At 41.0% G+C, this 20033-nt stretch overlaps 1 protein-coding gene across 2 annotated transcripts in view; it reads right to left on the bottom strand.

Moving 5' to 3' along the window:
- bcl11aa (BCL11 transcription factor A a) overlaps positions 1-20033 on the bottom strand; it is a 50704-nt gene that overhangs the window by 3953 nt on the left and 26718 nt on the right. The window lies entirely within an intron of this gene.

The raw sequence follows: 20033 nt of genomic DNA, 5'->3' as shown, positions 1-20033 counted from the left end.
CCGGGCCTTTGCAGCCCCCCATACTAACAGTCTTTCAACAGCTTTAGCCCCTCAGCAGGCTAAAGTAAGTATCACATAACAGTAAACACAGGTCTTATTATAAACATGCTCCCAAACAGCAGTACAGGCCAGAACCCAGTGGAGCAGAGCTTTTCACAACATAAGACCAGACAAAGCACTGATATTCCAGCAGAGAAAGACTGTGTTGGGGTTTGGCTCAGGTCTTTGCATGGGGTGATACACTTCTGCTTTGTGGTTGTCAGCCGGGCAGTAAAAGCAAACAATACTGCTTTCTCAAGCTGAACGCTTTCATCCATGTACAAAAACAGATGAACAGGAAGCATACAGTAAACAAAATTTGGAAGGACTAAAGTAATAGATCCCGTAAAGGGAGCAACAGAGGAAGAACACACATTGTTAGGATCTGTTTAAGGTTGCATTACTCAATGTCCAGGTGTTGTAAACCAGTGCAAAGCTAGAGGGGAATAAGAACATTTGTTGTAACACCTCACACAACACTTTGTTTTTTGTTTTAAAATTAGAATTCCATTTAATAAATTGTCTGCTCTTCAAATGCAATTTCACAAAAGATGCGTTCAAACAAAAATAGCTTCAAATGGAAATAAAAGAAGGTAGAATAAAAAAAGAAAAACGAGAGAGACTATCCCCTCCCTTACAACTGAAATTGTGATGTGGACAATTGTCACAGCAAAGGAACACTTAAAACAATAATTGACTTTCAACGGCACTTTGACAGTGACCTGTGATGTTCCTCCCATTGCGTTTGTAATCTCATTTGATGTTTCTGACTCCTACGCCACCTTATTTAGGAGATTAAATAATAAAGGAGGCTGGAAACAAGAGCCTTTCAACATTAAACACACTGTGCTGACGCCTGATGCAGTGTTACCAATTTATGAAATATTTTTCTTTCTGCATTTTGGAGGAACTGATACAGTATTCCCAGTATATTCACATGTGAATGCCTTATTATTTTTGATTACCTGGTCTCAGCTCCCAATGATGACCAGAGATGCTTTTATAACTTAAAAAATAAAAAATAAAAACATCTTCATTTACATACACCTCTCTCATAAATATGCTTGTCTAAATGTTTTATGTAGTCCAGATAAAAAGCTGTCAAAAGCTACAGAACCATTTTTGATAATTACACTGATTACATTTCTAAATAAATAAAAAAAATGTGATGAAAATGGCATTTGCATCTTCAACAGGTAAACAAGCAGCGGGTTCAGGATGCCTATAGTTAAAAACACACGATTAACTCACAAATGGCAATGAAATGGATATTTTCATGAAGTAATGAGTGACAGTTTGAACTCTGAAAATTACCAGCGCTAAAAGGGATGCTATATGCAAGATACAGATATCTACCTACGCTCCCAAAAACGCAAGGTCAAGCGGTCAGGAAAAGAGCCATCATCCACACAGGAACCACAACAACAAACATCAAAAATGGACAGGGGAGATGGATTTAACTCCCCCCACAAGCCAGAGGTCTCTAAACTGCTATCATGTACTGTTTACAACCATCCCGAGAGAAAGAGGGGGAGAGGAAAAAAAGCAAAAAATGGAGAGATGGCGAGAAGAAAGGCTGAAAGAGGTGCTGAACGGTGCCGAACAGGCAGCGTGCACTCTTTCATCTAGTTTGTTTTCCTCAGAGGGGCTTTCTCTGAAGTCTTCAATAGCCAGCAAAGCATGTAACGAGGCAAGGCCTTTCTGTTGCTCAGCGGAGGAAAGGCAGGCCAGAGCCACTGTGGGTTTTCTCAGATAATCCTGTTAATGCACACAAATGGGGGTGGTTCTGGAAGGCTCTGTTGCGGGCAGACAGCCACCTCCGGACATCGCTGAACCCTTTTGTGCTGTCATCATTTTGTCTCTGCCTTGGCACTTCTTAAACATGGTCAACGAAAACACACACCTACATGATGAGCAAGGTGTGTAACAAATAAATGATAGTGTTTAGGAATGGCTGCATGTTAGGAATGACATGAGTGAAGCTAAAAATAATATAACAGATGGTGATGTTTACCAGTGTTTCCCAAAACTTTGCCAACTTGAGCCCTGTCAGTAACACCACCGTAATGTTCTCTTTTACTCAAAATATACTGAATATCAGTTAGCATTATCATTATTCTAATTAAAGTGTACATTTTGAAAATCACCCACTTTTAAACTAAATATTGTCTCTATTTAATAAGACAATTGAACTTGCTTGTCTCTCCCTGAGAATTGAAAGGGACGATATAATATATATATATATTTATGAGATTTATTATGAGATATTTAACAAAAGTACTCAAAAAAGTGTGCGTGTACACACTCAAAATGTACTCTTTAACAAAATTTGAACTTTCTTATTCAAATATCATTTCAAACCTATGATATATCACCCACAAGCAAGTGCACCATAATTAGTACGTTTGTCTATTTTGAGAAGTTATGAATTAAAGGTAACAAACCATACACATTTAAAAGGCCAAAATCAAAATCTTTCCAAATACCACCAGAAACTGCATATAGCCCTGGTATGTGCTAAAGACAAAGCCATTCGGACCTCAAAATAATATCAGATTTGACAGACATTTAAAAAAATAAATAATCCAAGGTCCCAGAACAAAAGAGCAATGGTGACGATATCACATGCCAGCTTTCAGCTGAGAGAGATGGGCAGTGAGGGAGGTGACGGTTGGTGTAAATAGAGAGAAAAATAACAGCACATTGCTGATCTGTGGCCCTGCCACCCACGAGCACCTCCTGACAATCTCACTCATGACCAACAGCTGAAAGCCCTGCACCAAATCAAGACTGCACACTACTTTATAGCAGGGGGGTTGATGCAAAGGCCAGCTAAATTATGGATCATTACAATCTGCAGAAATTACATTTAATTGCTGCCACCTGCAGAGGGTTTAACCTAGTATACATTTTTGTATTATCATGCAAAGGGTATTTTTCACTCCCGTCACACAGCTACAACCATAATGGCTATCTGTTGTTGTCGAGTTGGAGAGAGAGTTTTAATTTGCCTCATGTCGAACACAAAACCCGATTCGCTTTCGAAACCGGGTCTACGGAAGGTTCGAGTCTTTAAATAGACTTTGAGGATTCGGCATCTCCTCACCAGCCATGGGGATCTCTGAAGGACAGGTTACCGCATCTCCATGTTTAACAAGGGCCGACTTCATTTCATTACACATGGCAACGCTCAGCGGAATATGTAATCATCTTTTTCACATGACATTTTGAATATCCAACTAGACAAATAATTGCGGCAATAATTGATAGCTTCACGCAGGCTGCAGTATTATTGACTGGCGTGCCTCTCACAGGCACCGGCGTGTGCCATGCGGGCATCGTGCTTGGCACGCTCGCAGCCAGGTTCTTCTTCTGACAAAACTGTCACAATCTGTTCCGATGACAGGAGTCGGCGAACCACCGACAGGTGCTCCAATAATCTGCTATTAGACTCTGAAGATTTTACTGGGTGGAATTAAAAGCAGCAGCCTGCCAAAGAAATTAGCCTCCCCCTCCTTTTGGTCTAATTTTAATTTTCTCAAGAGAGATGAAAGAGTATTCTTTGCATCATTGACTGTCTTTTTGAGACGGGAAGTCGAGAGCTGAGCATTCGGGATGGATGAGCAATAAAAGCAGATGAGGGACTTGTGGGTTCTCAGCTGTTTAATGTGTGCAACTTACGTGGCCACCGCTGGGTGCGCAAGCTTGCTAAATGTAATGATAATCTGTGCCTTGACACTCTAAACACTTAAGAGAAGTCGAAAAGCGGCCTTGCTCTAATTTTCACCGATTCCTCAGATAATTAGAAAGCTCTCCAATTTGCAGCGAAAGCGGGTCAGTCCGGACAAGCTGGCAAGACGTAGCGTTGGAGGCAGAGACTGCCGGTGACAGTTGTTGGACTGGTCTGCGGGAGCTGGCAGCGGCATGGCTACTTACAGACGGATGCGAGCACTCAGTGCATTGCTGGCAGTTTTTACACAGGGAAATGTCAGAGCAATGTTACAGCACAGAGCCACGGGAAAACAAGAACAACCCCCCCACCCCCAAAACTGCCAACCACATCCTCACAGGACCGACTAATCCAGCTAAATCGGCACACACACACACACACACACCCGCATTAAACTGCAGTTAGATAAAGCCACATTAAATGATCTTGACAAAAAGTAAGGCTGTATTACAGAGCGGTGATGGCTTGGCAGAGAGTGACTGGTGCCCATGGTGTAACCGGAGACGAGGAGGAAGGAAATATGTTGTGAGCCCCCCATCCACCCAATCCCCCCCTTGCTGAGTCCTGCATCTTGCACAGGAAAACTGTAGCACACCAAACAGATAGCTTTACAGTGCAAAAATAACCAAAAAGTGTCAAGTTATGACTTGCGCAAATTTCAGACAGCTCGTCTGGGGTGCAGAATGTATAAAATCCGCCTAGGGGACAGGTCAGTCGAATAATATTGCAAAAGTGCACTCGAACGCACACACGTAACCTGTTTGTCGGTGTTCAAAAGGCATTGTGTTAGTTACACAAGCGCATTTACAAATGAAAAATTGTTTTACCGTCATACCAATTCCATTAAAATACAGTTAAATACTGCTAAGTGCATGAAACGAGCATTACCAATGGATTTATCTTGACTGACACACATGGATGACTGACACGTATAGATGGAGAGCGTGTATATTTGGAGTAATGTCTACAGTTGGCTTTGTTAAGAGAGCGGGGTGCATTTCTATGTGTGCCGTCTGGATCGATGGCGCTGGCAGACTAAGATGAATGCCAGATTAAAACAGCTCGGGCAGCCCAATATCCCCGACATGCAGATTCATCCATTGTTCTTCCTCCCACCACTAAAAACCACCCCCCTCACTCACACACTCACACGCAACACAAACGGCGTCCACGGCAAACAAAAGCACCGGATATGAACGCACTTGCGTAGAGCAATTCAAAACCTCCTACATGCGAAAGCGCAGGTCATTTGGACAGTTGCTGGCATTTCACGAGCTGTACTCTCAGCCTTCCATCTCGACAGCTTCACTGCTGTCACTAGCCGAGACTGCGGCTCCTTTTGTTTTGTCCTTGACGATTGTGTTAAGACAGCTCTCAGAGATAATGGTAATTGAAGTAATGCAACAATGCAGTAACAGGATTACTGAATGCAGGGGGGGAAAGGACAATGCCATGTAATATCATTTTTGAATTTTATCAGCGGCTTATGCTTTCAAGAGCCTCTGCATATATTTGTGTTTGAGGTGTCCCTTCACCTCTGCACCTGCTCAAGTCTCAAAATTATGAAATTACAATTTTCATATTACATTTTCATAAAGTTAATTAAGCACAATGCATCCTGTTTACAACGAATAAAATACATTTTATAAATCAATCAATGTCAAACTTTTTAATAAGTATTTTGGGTTGAAATTTATATAAACGTACATTATAAAGAATACACTACCGCCATTCAAAAGCTTTTGAAAGAAGTATTTTTGATCAAAAATACAGTAAAAACAGGAATATTGTGAAATATTATTAGCATTTGAAATAACTGTTTTGTTCAGTCTTCAGTGACACATGATCCTTCAGAAATCATTCTAATGCTGATTAAAAACAGTTGTACTGCTTCATAAAATGTGATACTTTTTCAGGATTATTTAATGAGAATAAAGTTCAAAAGAACAGTATTTATTTAAAGCAAAAAAACTGTAACATTACTAATGCCTTTACTGTCACTTTTGATCAATTGAATGTGTCCTTGCTAAACAAAAAATATCTTATTGAACCCAAACTTTTTAAATGGTAGTGTACATCTAAAAATTGGAAACTAAAAGTTTTTCACAACTTTTTTGCATTTGCTAGATCATTTTAATTGCCTTGCAGTGTAACAAATGAATTTGTAAAAGTTCAAATATTATACACGCACATACACACGTTTAAAGCAAAATACTGTTTAAAATACTTTGTGGACATGTGAATCTCCCTGTTGAATACATACCAAACATCTAAAAACACAATAAAAAAAGAAAAGAAAATGTTTGTAAATCTGACCAGAGTGAAGTTTCTAATGAGTGTCTGTGTTCAGGTCATGTGTGCCTCCGGCTTGTATCAGTATTCCTCCAAGCAGTCTGGTCGGGTCAGCCCAGCACCGCTCTCACACACTTGCCTCTTTGTCCGGTTCCAGACTCTTTGTGGTGTGCCGAGTGACTGGCCACAAACAAAGGCCTGTTTGACCAACACTTGTTCACTGACAAAGCTGGACAGAGGAAGTGCCATAAAAATCCTGCAAAAGACTCTGAGACACTTCTCACACTGTGTGTCCTCCAAACCCAAACATTATGCATTTCTCTCCGCCTTGCCAAAAGAACGCAGAGTAATATCTAAACAATGAGATGCAATGCGCCCTTTATTTGCACTTTCCAAATAGACAGAGAGGGGGAAAAAAAAGACTTAATTAAAAGAAATACTGAGATGACACAGAAACTATTATCTATGTGTGGAGTTAAGAAACAAACTCGTCTTAAAATCTGTGACACTTGCAGCACTATAGCATTTATAAGGAATGGAGTAAAAATATGGGTTAAAATCCTGCTGGAATTCCCTTTCCACATTATGCAAGTAATCCCAGCATCAACTCATTCCGATGTACACCATCATGTCTCCAGTCTGCCTGCCTGCCGGACAAGCAAACGCAATTAAGAGCAGGAGAGATTTCCACACACCTGATTCCCCTCTCCTTATCATTATTACAGCGAGGAGAGACGTGTCCCCTCCAATCAGAAATACACACGGCTAAACAGGGCCTGCCCAGCTAATGATAACTGCAGAGAGTGGCATACGTTTCCCTCTCAAGCCAGTCAAATCAAACCCGGCTGCTCGGGACCGACCATAACGCGTGCATGTATACAGTTATTGCTGAATACAAGAAGCTGATTTCAGTATTTAAGAGCAACAATGAGGCTAATTTCACAATCCTCTCGGTGTGTCATTAGGCACTGCTCTACAATCTGCCACACAAGAACGAAGACAAAACACAATTACCCCCCAATGCTTTTAAAGAACCGGGATATGAAAGCGTTATTGTTTTGGCGAGGAGGCCAATCAGGACTTTATATGTGTGTATAAATGTATATTTGCGCATGTGAGACACGTGCACATGTGTCATAGTTGGTTTGACTTTTGCTGGGGAGAAATATAAATACTGAGCGCCAGAGAGTTCGACTTCCCTGCTGTGACACTGTGCTTCTCTGCTTGTCACACACACATATTCACTATACGATATAACATTTATTTTTGGCTTTTTTTTTTTTTTTTTTTAACATACAGCCCAAAGCAGTTTATGTTTTAAAGGATAAATATACACCATTCAAAAGTTTGGGGTCAGTAAAGTTTTTTCAAATATTTCATTTTTAAAACTTTTATTCATCAAGGACACATTAAATTAATTAAAAGTGACAGTAAAGACATTTGTTACAAATCATTTATATTTCAAATGAATGCTGTCCTCTTTTATAGTTTTTAAACTGTATTCAACACTGAAGATAATAAGAAATGTTTCTCGAGCATAAAATCAGAATGATTTCTGATCTTGTGACACTTGACACGTGACATCTGTTTTGTATTTTAATATATATATATTATATATATATATATCTTGCCATCCCCAAACTTTTGAACTGTAAAATTGTGTATATTTATCACAACAAAAATATTGTATGAACTTGTTTATACAAAGTCCGTTCTTCTCATTTAGAGTCCATTTAATTAAAAGTAACTGCAAACAGGTCTTTAAATAGTGAAGTGAAGTTTTGGAGAGAAAAAAAAGCATCGTGTGTTTGCAGGTGTCACTTGGTTTGTTATTAATACAAATGACATTCATACACCTGACTTAAGTGACCAAAAGTGTTTAAATGCTCCATATATATGCAGACTTAACAACCCCAGTGAAACCTTTTCTTTATAAAGCACTAACTCAGCAGTCAAACATTACTCTGCTTATGGATGTGAATGTAGGGAGAGCGTGTACCCTGATGATGACTTCATGCAGAAGCAGCCCAGGAGCTGTGCTGGGGATCCGCTTTACCACTGGGGAACATGCCTGGAGAGCAGAAGCCCCAGAGGGACAGATGGAGAACTCTTGGCGAAGACACCCGTGAACAATGAACAGAAACGTTGTTCCGTCACCCGGATTATTGTAACTGCTGCTCCGACCGCTCCTGCACTTTGGATGTGCGAATCAGGCTTCCATAGACGCTGGAATGGACTGTTTAAAAATGAATTCCTGCATAACCTCATAAACATAATTTTAATAATACAGTCAGAGCCTCTTAAACTGTGTTTATGATTGTAATTAAATGGCCAAATCTTTATATAACCGTCAGAGCGTAAAACCATGCGCGCATCCTCTCTCTCTCTCGCTCTCTCTCTCTATCTCTCTTGTGAGGAGAAAACCTCACTGCTGATGGTAGCAACTGTAGACTACTCTTAACCCAAAACCAAAATGTCAAAATTATAGAGAGCACAAATTACAGCATGGGAAGGTTGTGTGCTTTGCTCTTTTTCTTTTTTTAAGCTAAGGAGAAAGAAAAAAAATGCTCAGAAACAAATACCAGGCTAACCTGCATCCAGATACGCACACACAAATCTGGGACCCTAGAAAGAATGACAAGACTGTAGAGGAATGGAAACAGAGAGTGATGTTCATTGTCATAAATAGCCTAATTAATCAATGTGCAAACTACTATACTGCTCCAAATGCATCAATTAATTAAACCCAGATTCATTTAATCCTGTGAGGAACACAGGCTTTGTGCCCAAAATAATTACTGCAGAAAAAAGTCATTATTATTGGAATTATTGTTATAAAATAGATTTCAGTCTGAGGTATCCCCAAAGATTTACAAAAATGCATATTTTGAAATATACTTTTCAATATGGCTGAGTACTAATTAAGCCTTAGCACTCATTTAACCGGCACAAACACCGAAACGGCATCAGTGTTGCCCAAACACACAGATCATTCCTATAACAATGCGCACGGACGGGGCTTCAGCTGCAGCCTCTGAAGCGCAGATCATGGAGACCTCTTTTCTTCATTGTCTCTCTCAGAGCCAGAGAGAACGAGGGAATGAAATAGAGGGGAGGAGGTGGGGGTGAGTGAGATATTCACAGCACGTTCTGCATAAATGTATCGCTGCATCTGTAAGGAAGAGAAATTGGAGCTGCGCAGAGCTGGGGCCCGGGGCATGGCTTCAGACACTGTCAAAACATTTTCAGCCATTTTAATTAGAGGACCAAAGCCAGTTCTGAGGCTCCATAACATTTGCTTTCACATAATTGCACTTCGCTCAGCGTTTTCGCCCTTTCTGTCCCCCATCGTATTCAACTTGGGCAATTCATATTTCCATTAAGGCTTTTTTGTGCTTTTTCAATTTGAATATATTTTCTTATAGGACATTCAAACATTTATGAATAGCGTGTCCTACGGTGGCTGAACAGCTGGAAGTCTGTTCGCTTGTACTTCATTAATTATTCAGCTACCTTCGGCTCTGTCACTGTGGTGTAGTGTATATAAAGTACAGTATCCGAAAAGCTTCCAATCGCGTTTTTTAAGGTTCTTATTCCGCATTTATCCCCTTTGAATCCATATGCTCAGATAAACCTACAACCACACAAATGCTGACACTTGTGATGGGAGGTGTTCACATAAATTCAGAGGGGTAATTTTTTCCTGTTCCTTCACACGCAATAGGTCAGCGGTCACCTGTACGCAAAACACACACACACACACATATACATGGAGAGAACGGGGATGTGCAGGGACATGCAGACCAGAGCAGACAGCAGCAGCAGCTGGCGGCCACAGAAGATCACTCATCAGCCTTATACTATCATAAAGCTCAGCAAACACCAGGTACTGGCCTCACGCACTTGGAAAGACACACATGCATTAAACACAAACACTTTGCCTCTAACAAGCCATTATTTTCTATGTTAGCAATAGGCATACAAGAACAGCTCTAATTTATCTGAATGGATTTCATTTCAATATTTCACTTAAAATCTTTAGCTTCTTTTGCAAAAAAAAAATGTTGCTATTGATATTTTATTAATACTAATACATACGGTAACATCATAAATAATCCAGTGCCAGAACTGATCTAGTTGACTTAGTAGTAGGTGGCAGAATTGCACCTTAATGCTGGGTATAAAGTGCAAAAAAGAAGTAGAATATGATGATGATGATGATGATGTTGATGCAGTGTGTAGCTACTACTGTCACACAAAATCATGTCATCAAAGATGACAAACGAAAGTGACACATTATCGGCACTCAAAAAAGTTAGATAAAACACAAAATGAAGGTAAAGATTAATTTGACTGATAGTCATTTTTTAATTGTAAAATCTGATATTGTGACAGGCCTTGGTCAGGTAAATTTGCATGTGTGCACTCTACAGGCAATTCTACAAACCGAAGGACTCTCATTCCTACATCTGCCATATTAAACATTGTTATTTCTCTTGTGCATCTCCTCTCCTTTATACTGTCTCTGGTATCTCTCTCTTTTGCTCTTTTTCATTTGTCCATCGTCACTAGGGGGCTGTTCAGGTGTTTGTTTTTCCCAGCCCAGACTATCTTTGGAAATGTTTTTTTCTTTTTTCTTCACTATCTGGCTGCAGGTCTGCACTGACTCAACCTTAGGGGTTCAGAAAGGAGAGGAGGGAGTTGATGATGGAGAAAGAGAGAAAAAAAGAACAAAAGGAAAAGTTAAACCTGTAAGTCAGCGCCCTTTTTGCTCTGCAGTCTCCGGAGAAGAAACCTCAGCAAGACTGACCCTCTCTCATAAGCACACACATTCACAATCTAACGCACACCTCACCTCACCAAGAGGCCGCTTTCTTCCTCACAGATGCCCAGAGCTCTCAAAACAACAAGGAAAGATGAAGAGAGAAAGAGAAAGTAAGAGAAAAGGAAATGGGGCATATGGGACTGTGAGCCGGATTCTGACATAAAATAGAATATCGAGAACATTAGAATAGAAAATTAGTCTCAAGAGCTTTTTTTTTTTTTTTACTTTTGTAGGAGAACTGGGTGAGAATTGATTTAATTACTGTGCAACGTACTAAAATCAGCATTTTAACAGCTACAGAAAAATAATCATAATTATATTTTTCAGAAAAAAAGCCTTAATCAGAATATGTAAAATTATGTGCACATAAACATGGTTACTGGAAACACACAGAAACCATACAGGCTTTAGCCAGTTATACAACTTTATCTCATCATTTCATCTCAGCATTTTTCCTCAGTATTAGAAAATAGTCTTCAAATATATTTAACCAAGAGCTACGATCAATAAAAATAATTGTTTAACGCAGATATATACTCGTCAACAGTAAAATCCCCTCAATGATTGTAAGTGGCAGTAAGGGGGGTGAGAGAGCCATAAAAAAGTTTATTCACATAACTCCCTCCTGGAGCCACTGACCCTTGCACTACAAGAGCTGACAGACATGCAGAGAGAGGTGTGAGGAGCCTGTGTGTGTGTGTGTGTGTTCATGAGTAACACATGGGTAAACCCCTGAGATCTGACTGTAGCTAGCTTCTACGCTAACACAAGCTAATACTCAAATCAATAGCAGAGAAAAACTCCCCATGCAGCGTCCACATGGCAACTTTGAAATGCACATAAAAATCACATCCATAACCTATTTAATTATTTATTTTCTTTAGACCAATTAACCAAAGAAAACTGTGTGGTTTTGTGGAATAATTATTTTAATTAATGAGTTTAAAAAAGCTATTTAAGTTATTAAGTATAATTCTGCAAATTTTATTTTAAAGAATATGCATGTTAGTGCCTCGATGTCATACTTTAAAAGATTATTTTTAAATATATATATTTTAACAATATCACACTCAATTCAAAATCATATTCTGGGGGGGGGGGGGGGGGGGGGGGATAATAAGATATAGTTCATTAAACAGTTCGTTAAATTTACACTGTATTTACTTTTGTGAATTCACAAACATGAACTGTGATAAAAAAGTGTATCCAAAAGAAGAAGAAAAAAAAACATTTGAGACTTTGTTAGAACATAGTGAGAAGTCTGCGTTGGTGAGGCTTGGTGAAAATAAAGAGATGAGAGAAGGTCCAAACAGATAGATCACTCACTCTGCCTCACGGCTCAAGCCTGTGTCTGACAAGAGGACAAAAATTTTTCTAAATTATTCAGAGTGGACAAGCACACATCTACTGGGCACTGCCCTAAAAAGAACATATCCAGAGAGCGGAAAAGTAAGCGAGAGGCTAGCAGGGGTTGGGAGGGAGAAAATGGGAAAGGGAGAGAGAGAAGCAGCAGTTTGATGAACGTCAGAAGAAAGGCAGTATTGCAGCAGCAGGCCGCCTGGGGCTAGTTGTGTAGGAGAACACAGAGGCACACAGCCGTTACAGAGCAGTCAATAACGACACAGCCTCTGACATTTACACAAACACCAAGGCCCCGCCACTAGCGCCAAACAAACACCCCCAAAACACATACACACCGCCTTTAAAGGAAGCCCACAGTAGCTCCTCACACGGCAAAGCAGAACGGGAAAGAAAAAGAGGAAGCTACGGACAAGAGTATGTAGAGGCTCTTTGTGCAGGAGTGGATTTAAAGACAGGGCATGTAAGGAGATTGAGAGGTGTTGAAGATCCCTTTGCTTTACCGCTTTCTCTTATCATCAATCTCGTCCAGAGAAATTACCGACCACCCTGGTTTCATTTTTTATCTTACTTAAGAGGCAAGGGAGAGGGCAACTGGCAAATTACAGAAATATATAAATCACACATTAAAAAGTTCCAGAAAACTATTTGCAATCCTTTTTTTAGTGGTGTGTGCGTGCTGGAGTGTGAGTGCTCCATTAGGGCATTTTGAGAGCAGTCTAATGTGGCTAATGTTCCCATCAGAGATACTCTAAGTGCTGTGCCATTCATTTCCCTTCCACCCCCTTGAGCGCAGCGGTCACAAGCCCTCCAAATGTTTCCCTTCGAGGAGTGGCCAGCGCCTTTTAGCCAGGCCCAAAAGATCGGCCGGCTGCGCGGGAAGAGCCAGTGCCCGACCACCGACGCCCTCTCCCAAAGCTATGGGTCTACTAATTACCCCCATCTCAACACCAACAAACAACTTTTAAGACCTATTAGAGGGCAGTTGTCCGGGAAGGGGTTTTATATCCCATTAAAACCAGAAGATTAAATTGCTATTCACATAAATTCACCCGGCCTCATACCAGTAGGACTCGGATGCTAATAGCGTGTGGCCTATCGCTGCTAAACAGGCTACAGCAGGATGGCACCCTCCTGGAAAATAGCCTCGAGTGCGATCACATAAATAACCTCGGCTTTTCCGTTGAAGCCATTTCAGGTTTCAGTGGAATTCCTGTTCTCACGTCTCTCCCGACCTGTTTTTGTCTTTGCGCTCCACTCCCAGAATCCCCTCAGCATTCGCTATCTGGGTTTCTTTGTTGATCCTACCTTTCTCAGCTTTCGGTACGGCCTGGAGGGGGGGGGGGGGGGCGGGCAGGACGAACGGGCTGGATCTGCCGGGGCAAGAACTAGAGGTAATGTCAGCCAAGGCCAGAGAGAGCGAAACCCAGCAACCATGTCAAAGCCAACAAACACTCCCTATCTCATTCCCAAAGGAACTCTGTGACTCACTCTCCAGCAAGCCCCCGATTCGCTCTCAGCGTAGCCATAACATACATGCCTCAAATTTGGCGTAGAAACCACAGCGACTAATACCAGAGACGTGAGTGTTGGGGTGAAAACGGGTGAAGATGTAAAACTTGATAAAACTTTTCTGGGCGCGAGGACACCAAACCCAACAGAACTCCGGCTGACCTGATACATCACACCACCCTCCTGACTGCCGCCCCAAGCTGTGTGACATGTCCACCGGGTCTGGGGAGAACATGTGACATTCATGCCTTTAAGAAGGAGCTCTCAGCACATCTATCGAGCTCAGCTGGGACACGAGGCCACACACAAACAGAGCACTGTTTCAAGAGCGGCCAAGGCAGTGCTGTTGCATTCCTCCCGACTGGCGCATGGCCGGCTGGTGAGAGTGCGGTCGGCCTCCAAAGCTGCCCCTCATCTCAATCACTCATAAGCACTGGGTCTGCTCTCACTCACTCTCTCTCTCTCCCTGGAGACGTATGTTTTGCCGGCCTGGGCCGTAATACTGTAGTGTATACCAGGAAATTACATGTTCATTTAAAGCTTCTCATAAATACAGCTAAATTTATAATAAATTGGTGACTCATCTGAAGCCAAATAGGAATTCCCTGCCATCTAAAGTACCCTTTTTCCAAACTTTTATGACTTCATATTATCCAGTGTAACACAAAACAAGGCAGCTGAAGTGTCTTGGTGTTTTTTGTTCATACAATGATTGTCAATGGGGTCCAATGTTGTTTTGGGCCCCATTGACTTTGCCTATGGACAAATACAGTTGAAACCATTTTTAAAGTATCTTTTAAGTTCTGCAAAATATAGAAAGTCATACAGGTTTGGACAACATGAGGTAAATTATGCCTTCAAATTTTATTATTTAGGATTGCTAGTGTCCAGAGGGCAATGAAGTAGACCAATATCTTAAAGAGTTCAATAAAGTATGAATGAAAGACCCTGGTGGAAAGATTGCCTCTGTCTATCTCATTTCACATTAACCTTTGGGCTTGAAATCTGCTGCTTGAACTCTTTTTCAGTATCTTCGTTTACAGTACATGTTGGTGCTAGAGAGGTGGAATGTCCATCAGGGCCAAGGGCCAAGGCTATAGAGGTATATAAAAGAAAGAAAGCAAAATTCAGATGAGGGAGGGTGGGGTGTGAAAATGATAATGAGACAGACATCAAAGATCAGACCAGGAAACAAACTGCTTCCACATGGTCATAAAACAATTTGAGCCATGCGTCAATACGCTGATAAGGCACATCAGATGCCCGTGGTGAGGCAGTGAGGCAGAGGTGAATGGACAAACACTTGTCTGTGTGTATATGTGTGTGTGTGTGTGTGTGTGTGCTTTATTCATGTGGGACGGAGCGCATGACTCAAAGGCACTCGGCCCTGCACTTTATTGGGATAAAAAATTCAGACTGACCCTTCTACTGCCCCCGTTTGCAGGCCACAGCCATTAGCAGAAAGAGAGAGAGAAGGAAGGAAAAAGAGAGAGACCTTTAGGTTTTTGTGACACCAGAGCACTTCTCCCACAAGTCTGATATAGCAGTGATGGGGAAGATACTTTGAAACTTTAGCGTCTAAAGTTTAAAAGCTACTCAACATTTTAAGTATTTAAACTCAAGTCAAGCTACTCCTTTTTAAAAAAATAGTCACCTTCTCTTGAAGCTACTAACAAAAATCTAAATAAAAATATCTAAACAAAAGTATAATATACAATACATTATAAAAGTATACAATAAATGATCAAATATAATAAAATATAATAATATACATTACAAAATATATAATTATATACAAATTATGTCTACTATATATAACTCTCAGAGAGATTGGCATGGTAACAGAAATTGGCATGGTAATGGATATAGCCATGTTAATGTATTTGGTCTATTGATGATAGATCTGCTACGCTGCTGCAGAGCAAATACAGAGACTTGCTACTGCGAATACATTCACAGAAGTTGCTGTGAGCAAGTAAGACATGCTGCTGCTGCACATGTAACATACATGAAATAACCCTCATAGCAGATCTACACAGGTGGAGTGTTTCTAAAAGCGTGCTGCAGACTGTAACAGCAACACTACCGGTATTGGAATGTTGAGCCGCAGCTCATTGGCCGCTAATGCAATCAGCTGCGCTATGTAGATAATGATGTGATCGCTACCAAATGAGATAAAGATCTATCAGCCTGCGCCATTTACAGTTTCATCCCAGAACTAGGTATATATATATATATATATATATATATATATATATATATATATATATATATATATATATATATATACAAACACTATATAATACAGCAACAAATCAATCACGATTACACTGAAAAGATAAATTATTAATAGAAAATGCCACAGTTTCTTGAAATGCTGCAGTTCACCATGTTTTCAATTCCGATACTATACCTACAGAAAGATTTTATTAACACTGACATGAACTATTCCAATTATCCTATGAATCAGACTGCCCAATGTTACACATAAGAGAAGGCAGTGTGACTATTTCTTTAACTTTCTTGGCTGCAAAGTTACACACACAATAAAATATGTGTGTATGTGTGTGTGTGTGTGTGTGTGTGTGTGTGTGTGTGGGGTGGGGTGGGGTGGGGTGGGGGGGGGTGCTGCAATTATAGCATTTGTGTATTATTATTTTGACTACTGTCAAAAGTAGCAGCTACTGTGGCACTACTAGAAAGTGTAAAGTAGAAATGCTGTTTTTAGTTAGTTACTCCACAATTCTGTATGACAGTCTGAGAAAACGCTGCAAATACTTAATTGCATCTCTCTGAGGTTGTTTGATGGGTGGAGGGGACAGACATTAGCACGGTGTGGAAAGAAGATGCTAATACTACAGTATAACATTTACCATTTATAACGGGGTGGTAAGATGGATGCCATGCATGCAGGGCTGTGGCTTTTGCTGCTCAGTCTAATTCTTCATGGCAGCGCTTCTACCCACATTTACTCGCAGACCCACAGATAATTCAATACAAGTGTTCTAATCCATATCATCCCATCGTACGTTACCACTGACAGCTCAGCATTGGGGCTACAGACACTCCGCCTCTAACAACCAGTCAGTACGGCCACAGTCCGAACCCGCCTCTGCAAAAACTAACATATTACCATTTGTTTCATCTCCATCCATTTTTTTTCTGCTTGGAGACAGAGTTAGTGATATGAGTTGGACACAAAGCAAATGCTCTGAGCTCAGCATGAAGGCCTTTTCATGTATGAAAACCAGCCATTCATAAGCAAAAATGTGACTCGTTCCAACCCGGGACGCTTACACAACTGATACAAAAATCTTAATCACTGCAGATGTACCTGCAAGCCCTCTTCAACAGCTAAAGTCAATAAATCAGGTTTTAACACGGCAATGAACCACAACTCAAAGCATGCTGGAACATTACCTGCATGCTCTGCCAAAAATGTGTCCGGGGTCCCATAGATCAGAGATCTTATAGGGGTGGCGTGAAACAGGGTACAAGGAAGTGAGGAGAACGGAGGGGGAAAGAGCTTTCTGTAAGGTCTCTCAGGTTGACGCAACATATCTCAGATGCTTATCTCAAGTGCCTGGACTTCCCAAAAACAGCCTTGAGAAAAGAGAGAGGTGTGTGTCTCTGACATTTATTATGATGCAGTGTGTTTACTGTTTCTAGAAAATTGACTCACCAAACCTGTTTGAGCCCTTGACTTCAGGTTTTTTCCAGTAGCTGAGATGAGCAAAGGACACCGGTCTCTCTCTATCTGAGTATGTGTAGGCGAGACTTCACTATGTGCATATGATCCTGTTTCAGCTTCTAATTTTTGACCCCAACCTTGCCCTCCAGAGCTCGGTCCTCGACCCCACGTTGCATTACAGAACACAAAGTTATAAAAAGCGACGTAAGTAGAGCAAAGCGCAAGCAGCACCGTTTCTGCCCTCTGTGGCTCCCAGCCAAACATATAATGTATATTCAGCCTGCGGTGCAAACTAGGTCTGTATTTGTAAATACCACAACTCCGTACAGTATCAGACTGTTTTTAGAAGCCTGTCTGAGTGAACACAGTCTTTTCACGGTGGACAAGTGGAACTAATCCATTTCATTAAAAACAGACAATCAGATTCCAGTCACAGAACAGAGCACTTAGCGCAGACTGGCTTCAAACGGCAACTGACATCAATACTCTCTGCCCCGTAGTAGCGTGAGGAAGCGGGCGGGCTAAAATTGTTGCCGTTCACAGTTCATACCCCCTCTACTTTCTGAGCTCGTTTACAACTGTCTTTTTTCACGCATTTCATCAGGCTGGAACAGGCCAGAGAGTGGCCTCTAATAAACTCCAGATCACTGTGCACACACATGTACATGTATTTACATATTCACATAACAGGGCACGGTATATGAACACAAATATTACACGTTAAAGACAGGAACAAAGGGTAGTGTCCATAGGGGTGCTATCTCAAAATTCTCAAAAAGTTATCTCCTAAGTCAGAGACGGGACCTACAATAAAACCAGAATTAATAGAGGAAAAGGGGAAGCATTCAATACATATATATATATATATATATACACAAGATACATTATGATCATCAATGAGACTCCCATACAGCATGTAGGTCTGCTCAGCTTAAATCTCAACGTGAATGAGAAGTGTAACACAGCAATTCTCAACCCTTCTGACTCAAAGGACCCCCTCATTGTCCAAAACAATATTCAATACCCATATTGAATTAGATGTTTCCTCTGGTATTTCTGCTGCTTATTTTCAAACTTTTTTATTAACAGAAACTGACAGTGTGGATATATTACATCACTTAACCACGAAAAAAAACTAAAACATTTTGTTATTCCAAAAGATTCAAGATTCTGATTCTGTATGTTTTTCAACAAACACAATAGTTATTAAATATTTTAAGTCACCCCTCGGAAGTTTGCTGAGGGCCAGCCCATTGGGCCCCGGCCCCAGGTTGAGAACCACTGGTGTTGTGCTATAATACATAACATGCTATCATTTTTAAAAGTCCATTTCCACATTAAAGTCAAGATAGATGATAGATAGATAGATAGATAGATAGATAGATAGATAGATAGATAGATAGATAGATAGATAGATAGATAGATAGATAGATAGATAGATAGATAGATAGATAGATAGAATTCATTTAAGAATATATTTAATTTAAGTATATTCATTAAATTAAATTTAAAACTGCACATTATTTTGAGTCTGTTATAAACATTAACAATTAAATGATTAATTTAAAAACAGGGAATCACCCCTGCATGAGTCCTATATGTCAGGACACACCTCTGGAGGGAAAAGACAGAAAGAGGTAGAAGTACAAGGCTGCAAGAAACTTTGCCATGTCACTTGATAAACAACACTGGGCAGGGCGTGGTGACATTGTAAGAGTCACGGTACAGTAAGGCAGACCAGGAAATCCCCTCTGACCTACAATAAACACACAAACACACATTCACAAAGGCTCCTTCAGCTGTCTGGAGCTTCTTACCTGGACAAAAGCACCTCAATCTGAGGAAATTGCATGAACCTTGACAGAACCGAGCGTAACTATGAGTATATGAAACTTTTGAGAAGGATATGGAAAAAAATAAGATGACAGCCTCACTCATCAACAGGGTGTGGAGTGTCTCTCACAGGGAAACAAGCCGAGAAGCTATGTCAACTTTTCTAATCAATGTGCTTTGTGTGTTTAATGAGGATGAAACAGGACTTTTTGCCTCTGTTGGAAATAAGGCGGCGAATAGATCGAGGGAGAGTCAGTGGACAGCGTCAGCCGTGGCACCCTTTTCCCGGTGGTGCCAGATTACATTTCCAACAACAGCTGCCTCCTTTGTCCGCTCGCAGCCAAGCCAAACTGCGCCTAAAATTTCATTTAATCTGCTGCAAAACCTGAGTGTCAGCCACTTAAATGGCAGCTAAAAGCACTACTCTCAGATAACTGACTGACACTTGCTAATAATAGACCCTGGCAACAGGGGAGCCACGGCGGACATTTTGTGTAACCGTAGAGATTCGCCGGGTGCCTGGGAAACAGGGGAGTGGACGGTCCCAGCTCCCCTGATGGGTGGGATCCTCTCACAGGCCGCCTGCAACGTAGCCCCCTCAAGCTCCACCCTTCCCCATGCCCCGATTAGCCAATCCTAAACCAATGACCCAGGTTCTCTCTTTCAGCCCTCAGCCGCCATGCAACAATGGGCCTACATGCTTTTGTCTCCAAGTCTGGGGGCAAGTAGGAGGCAAGGAGGTGCAATCCAAA

This window comes from Rutilus rutilus, assembly GCF_951802725.1.
Source record: "Rutilus rutilus genome assembly, chromosome: 20".
NCBI classification, from domain to species: Eukaryota; Metazoa; Chordata; class Actinopteri; order Cypriniformes; family Leuciscidae; genus Rutilus; species Rutilus rutilus.
The sequence above is the reverse complement of the archived record's forward strand: the minus strand, read 5'-3'. Positions and strand labels throughout refer to the sequence as shown.